Here is a 6,869-nt window from a genome sequence, read left to right as displayed (position 1 = left end):
TCTCCGCTCTCACATCCCCCCACCCCAGCTTGAAAGTCACAGAAACGAGCCCAGCTCCCATTTTTATGAGCTCCAGGGAATGAGGGGGGATGTGAGAACGTCCCTCAGGAAAACATAAGCTACTTTTATTCTGTGAAGTGACACCTTTCCTACTTGACCGAATTTTCCAGTAACTTCCCAACTAGGGGCAGCTCCACCCAGGCGCCGTGGGACCTGGAGAGCACACCCTGTTGGGGACCCCAGGGTTTGTGTTTCCTCCTTCTCCCTTTCATGCTCCTGGAACATTCTGGTGTTCCTCCTCCCCCACCTCGGATGGGTGGTGGCCTCCATGAGTCTGGCCTGGCTTGGTGCTCCCGCCCGGGGCCTCAGGTCCAGACATCAGAGACCAGGGACAACCCGCCCCTTCCCGCTCCTCCATTCTCCCCTCGAGCAAAGCAGGGCAGCGGATGTCTCGGATGCCCTCAGAATCAATCCCCCCGGACTGAGGGACGGGACTGGAGGCAGTGAGCAGAGCAGCCGGGGCAGGCCACCTCTCAGCTTTGCCTTGGCCAGGCTCTCCCAGCAGAGCCATGGTGGGGGAGACCCAGGACACACCCCACTCACTGGCTTCCTGCTGGAGCCACGGGCAGGGGAGCACACGTCCCACCGGGCACCCCCCCAGGCCAGGTCTCAGGGGCTCCTCCATCGGACCTCTTCTGCGCCCCCTGACCCCAGCCCCCCAGGGCTGCTCCCTGGGCTCTCGCAGGGTCTAAGTTACCTGCGCTGGCTTCAGCCCACGGGTGTGTGCAGTATCCGCTGAGGGCCGCGGCAGCCTCCTGATTGGGAAGTCGCCGTGAGGGACCCTAGCTCATGCCCACCTGCCTATGGCAAGGAAAAGCAACAGAAGACGACTTTTTTTTTCCCCCTTGCATTAAAAAACAAGTTGACTTGCACTGAAGCTGGCTTTTGGTGCTGAGTTGTCTCTCCCTGGGGCCTGCGCCCCGCACAGCACCTGCTGGGACGCCAGACGAGCATTAGGAGGGTGGAGGCGCCCACAGAGGCCGCTGGGCAAGCCTGCCGGGGTGCAGTGGGGGGGGGTCCCCTCCCCGGGATGCTCAGCTCGGCAGCACAGAGTGAGGCCTGCCATGCTGCTGATGGCCTCTGGTCCTTGTGCTGGTGCAGGCTAAGCAGGAGTAGGGGCTAGGGCCCCTCCCTAGCCTCAGGCAGTTGGGGGTGCCACGGGGCGCTCGGCCCCAGGAGGGATCACCTAGACAGGGGTTTACTGGTCTACATGCTAGCCTCAGGGTGGCTTGCTAGCCTCAGGGTGGCTTGGAGACCCTGAGGCCCAGCAGGCACACCAGCGACAAAAACACAATTAGGAAGGGCTGGTTCCAGAGGGAACCGTGGCCAGTTGAAACTAACGCACCCTGGAAGGTAGAACACTCGAGATGTGGTTGGGGTGGACACCGGTCAAGCCGGAGCAAAAAGCAGGTCACAGAGAGGTGCCCGTGGCTTCTGAGGGCCAGGCTGTGGGCCGCAGCCCACGGGGCAGGTGTCTGGTCTGATGGCCAGTGGCCGAGCTAGCGGGGGCTCGCCGGCCCTCCCGGTACCACTCCGAGGGTTTGCCTTGACCACCAAGACCCAGGAAATCGCTTTTTCCCATTTCACTGCCAGGAACCGGAGACTGGGGAGAACTGGGGACTCCAGCCCGGTTGGCCCGACTGCAGACTACCAGCGCTCGGAAGCAGCCTTTAAAAAGGAATCGCTCATGGGGCGCCTGGGGGGCTTAGTCGGCTGAGCGTCTGCCTTCAGCTCAGGTCATAGTCCTGGGGTCCTGGGATCGAGCCTCACATCCAGCTCCCTGTTCAGTGGGAAGTCTGCTTCTCCCTCTGCCTGCCCTCTCCCCCTGCTTGTGTTCTCTCTCTGACAAATAAAATCTTAGAAAAGAAAAGCTCGCTGTGCTCCCAAAGTCTGTGTGAAAGACTCAGGTTTGAGAACCCCACACGGAAGGTCCATTGCGGTCACTCCGGCCCAGGGCCTTGAAGGCTCAGGACAGTCCTTAATTTCCAGGGGTCACCCAAGAGGTAGAGCGTGCTGTTCGAGCTGCTAGAGAAAGAAAACAAAACTTCCAAGTTCTTACGGAAAGTGGGTGAGAGGCGCTGCTGGCGGGCTCGGCCGCCTCCAGCCACGGCCCACACTGCACAGGGGTGCTGCCCATCTGAGGCTTGGAGGAGAGGCCCCCGGCAGCTGTCTGCCCCACTGCTGCTTCAGAGCCTGTGTCCCTAGTCTGTGTGTGTGTTGTTGTTGTTTTTTTAAGATTTATTTATTTGACAGATAGAGATCACAAGTAGGCAGAGAGGCAGGCAGAGAGAGAGGAGGAAGCAGGCTCCCTGTCGAGCAGAGAGCTCGATGCAGGGCTCGATCCCAGGACTCTGGGATCATGTGAGCTGAAGGCTTTAACCCACTGAGCCACTGAGCCACTGAGCCACCCAGGCGCCCCCCTAGTCTGTGTTTTATAGCTGGGAGGAGTGGGGTGTCTTCTCCCAGGCTGAGGTTCAAGTGTGGCCAACCCTCCTGAGGACCGGTGCTACATCTCTTCCTCCTCCCCACCCCACAGCTGGCCAGAATTCTGGGCAAAAGACCCCTCTTCAGAGCCTAGTCTGGGGAACAGGGGGCTGCTTGCACTCGGCCCCCAGAGCTCCTGGAATGAGGGGCACCTCAGTCCAGCACCCAGGGAGCCATGGGTGCCACCCCTGTCTAAGCTGCACTCTGCAGCTCTGTTTTCTTATAATATTTTTAAAACATTTATTTGCTGGAAAGAGCAACAGTGTGAGAGCACAAGCAGGGGGAGTGGCAGGCAGAGGGAGAAGCAGACTCACCGCTGAGCGAGAGGCCTTATGCGGGACTCGATCCCAGAACACTGGGATCATGAGTTGAGCCAAAGGCAGACAGACACCCAGCCGACTGAGCCATCCAGGTGCCCCTTTTTAAAATATCTTATTTATTTGAGAGAGAGAGAGAGAGAGAGAGCGTGCGCTCGGGAGCTTGAGGACGAGCAGGGGGAGGGGCAGGGGCAGAGGGAGCTCTGCTGAGCAGGGAGCTGGCTCCATCCCAGGACCCAGATCAAGACCCATGCCAAGGTAGACAGACGCCCAGCCAGCTGAGCCACCTAGGTGCCCTCGTGGCAGCTGTTTCACACATTCATGCTCCACATGAGAACACACCAGAATGAGCATTTCTTCTATTCTTCTACTGTGGGGCTCAGGCCAGGCAGGCAGGAGTTAGAATCCCAGCTCCACCACTTGGCAGAACTCAGCCTCTCCCTTCCCGAGACTGTTTTCTTTCGGTGCCAAATGCAGGGACCCCGGCTTCACTGAGGCTGGGTCCCTGGGGTGCCCTACTCCAGCCACCCGCTATGGTTGGTGCGGGGTGGGGTGTTAAGGGTTGGTGCGGGGAAGCCCAGCACCCCACCCAAGTCCCAGAACAAAGCAGGCAGGGCCCACCCTTCCCTGAAGCGGCTCACAGACTGGGTGGCGCCCGTGGGTCAGGGGGTGGTGGCCGAGGGGCTCCTGGGCCTGGCTTCCTGTGCACCCAGAGGGATTGGTAATTATAAAACCACGTGGGGCCACCACGGCTGTGGAGCGTGGGAGCCCCTATAGTGTGTTGGAGCAGCACAGAGAAGGTTTTTGGAAGAAAAACCAGGATGATGAAATCACCATATGTCCACCCATTTGGAGCTTTGGACTTTTCAAAGGACACACCCCCGGTGTGCTGGGGAGGGCAGGGGAGTGGGCATGCTGGGCTGCCAAGACTAGCTTGGGGAGTGGGGGGGCCCCCACTGCACCATCTCCATCAGCTCTTCCCCGAAAAGCCACCCCTACAGACAGACAGTGCCCTTAAACCCGAGTGCCTGAGCAGCAGGACACAGCAACCACCCTGCCTCCGCGACAACCACACACTCTTCCTGGACAGACAAGCTCCAGCAGCCATTGGTGGTCCGTCTTCTTTTGCGTCTCTGGCCTGAGCTGGGCAGTTCTCCCTGGTGCACAGAGACCACGGCCCAGAAAGAGAGGGGCCGCAGACCACATGCCCTGTCAACAGTAGGGAGGGCTGTATGAGGCCACAGCCAGCCTCTCAGTTTTCCCCAGTCCTCTAGGGCAGGAGTGGGTCACTGCTTCCGGGGCGGCCAAGGGCAAGTGCAGTCTGGCACTCTAGTCACCCCTGTGGGACCATCTGCTAGAGCGGCTTCCCGAGCACGGCTGGGAAGGGTTCAGCCTCAGCCACGGGGCTGCCTCTCTCTCGACTTTGGGGGAAAGGGGAGCCACAGACCAGGCTGGGGAGGCCTACGATGTGGCTGTCAATGCGAGAGACCCTGGAGCCTGTCTTGCTTCTCACAGCCCCAGAGGGCTATACTCCGGGGGACAGGAGAAGCAGAGTTCCCTGCCCCTTATTTGGGACCCCCTTATCTGGGCTGGCCTCTCTCCCCCACTAAGCCCAGGTCACACCGTCTAAGGCCCTTTGCAGAAGTTCTATGTCAAGTCCACTGTCATTTGGCCTTTCCTCACTCCTGTCCCCAGCATAAAGGCACAACACACTGCCCTCCTGCTCCCCGGCACTGGCGGAGACCTGCAGCCTGGGTCAGGAGGCAAGCTGGCACTGCCCCCCTCCCCCCTCCCCAGGCTCAAGGTATTAATTTTTTTTTTTTTTTTAAGATTTTATTTATTTATTTGACAGAGAGAGATCACAGTAGGAGAGAGGAAGGGAAGAGATCACAGAGAGAGGAAGGGAAGCAGGCCCCCTGCTGAGCAGAGAGCCCGATGTGGGACTCGATCCCAGGACCCTGAGATCATGACCTGAGCTGAAGGCAGCGGCTTAACCCACTGAGCCACCCAGGCGCCCCTCAAGGTATTAATTTTATTACAGGAGGGAAATAATAACCCCCTCCTGGCAAAGATAACAGATCTGCAGTCCCTTTGAGATGCTCAGAAGCACCGCAGGAATGGAATGTGAGGTGTAATCCGGAGATCTGCTCTTTGCGGACTGGGTAAGAGAGGGGAGAAGAGGTTATGAGGGCAGCAGGTGCCACATCTGGGTGGGCCTCACACAAGCAGTGAACGAGATGGCAGTAGGGAAGAGGGAAGTAGTGGGGGGTTTCCTGCTCAGACTCACCCGCTGAGCACCCACCGGGCTGGCCCACAACAGGGGTCCCTGGGGCAAGGACCTAAGCTCAGAGACAGATGTACTGAGACAAAGCAACCCTGGGTACAAGAGCTTTCTGGGCTCAGGGCTGGAGGACAGGTGCTTGTGGAGGCTGGAGGAGGAGTTCAGGCACTGACTGAGTGCTGAGAGGTTTTCCGACCTTGGAGCCCCGCGGGAGTGGGCAGAGCACCCAACCTCCTTTGACAGATAAGGAAACTGAGACTTGGAACAAGGATGTGACAAAAGTGAATACAGAACCAAACTGAACCAAGTACCAGATAGGGGGGAGTGCCGAGCCCTGGTCCCAGTTCAGCCCAAGCAGACCTCGGCAGGACTCCCGTTTTTGTGGCCCGTGACTCAGTTTCCCCTCTGCTGTCCAATGTGGGCATGGAATCTTTTCTTTTTAAGATTTTTAATAAAATATTTTATTTATTTGAGAAAGAGAGACAGGAAAGCATGAGAAGGGGAAGGGGCAAAGGGAGAAGCAGGCTCCCTGCTAAGCAGGACCCTGGGATCATGACCTGAGACGAAGGCAGAGGCTTAATGACTGAGCCACCCAGATGCCCCAGATTTTTAATTTTTTAAAGTAATCTCTACACCCTGGAGCTTGAACTTACAACCCTAAGATTTCAAGAGTCCCAGGGTCTAGGGACTGACCAAGTCAGGTGCCCCTGTTGTGATGTTTTTTATAGGGAGCCCCTAGTAAAAGGCAGGAATTCCAGGCATTCAGGTCCCTGTGGGGATGGAGACTTCTGGGCAAGAGGATAGCCTTGTCTGAGAATAGCAGTCAGAGGCTAGGGACTTGCCAGAGGTCGCACTTGGGAGTGATCCAGGACCCAGAGGCCTCACTGGTTGGCCCGTGACTGCTAATCCCTGGGGGCTGGGAGCAGGGAATCAGGGTGTCCAAGAGGGGCAGGGGGAATGGCCCATCTTCCCACCCAGGACACTTTGCCTACCCTCTAGTTCCTTAGGAAATGGGCACTTGGACTGGTCCTGAGCACCTGGCCCTTCTCTGGTCTCTGTCGCCCTCCTGTGGTCTGTAGAGGGGGGACTCTTCCTGTGGGCTCCACCCCAGCCCTGCCCCATGAGGAGGACCCAGAATGCTTCAGGTAAGAGCACCCCAGAACTCCTGCCCCCACTCCCTGCCAGGAGTGAGTGAGACAGCCTGACTCCATTTCCCCATTTCGCTGACGGTGGGCACAGGGAAGCCACAGGGCAAGTCTCAGAGGACAGCAAATGGGACACCTGAGAGAAAGTCCCCTGTGTCCCGCCAGGGAGGCTCGGTTCAAATCCGCTGACATTCACAGAGTGCCTCCTCCACCAACACTGGCAATGACCCTGTCTGGACTCAACGAGGTCCCCGTCTGAGGGGGCAGGCAAATCCCCAAAGAGATCTCCTAATGGAAGAATTTGTTGTCTAAAGCCACTAAAATGCCCCACCCTTTGTTCTCTCCTCTTGGACAGACCCACAGTCCCCTGGCGTCCGGTCCAGCCCAGCTGGAGACAGCTGGGCAGAAATCAAATGTCACTGGACAGAATCAGTCCCTCCCCCTCCCACCTCCTCCTGCCCAGCTTCCACCTCTCCTTGGCCCTCACGTTCCAGGCTGGCCACAGGCCTTGCTCCTGCCGAGGCTTGAAAAGCCTGTGGTGGAGTTGCCAGCCCAGCTCCACTCCAGGGTCTAGCTGCGGGG

Source organism: Mustela putorius, unplaced genomic scaffold, assembly GCF_011764305.1.
Source record: "Mustela putorius furo isolate JIRA1106 unplaced genomic scaffold, ASM1176430v1.1 tig00000127_pilon_pilon_pilon, whole genome shotgun sequence".
NCBI lineage: Eukaryota > Metazoa > Chordata > Mammalia > Carnivora > Mustelidae > Mustela > Mustela putorius.
The sequence above is the reverse complement of the archived record's forward strand: the minus strand, read 5'-3'. Positions refer to the sequence as shown.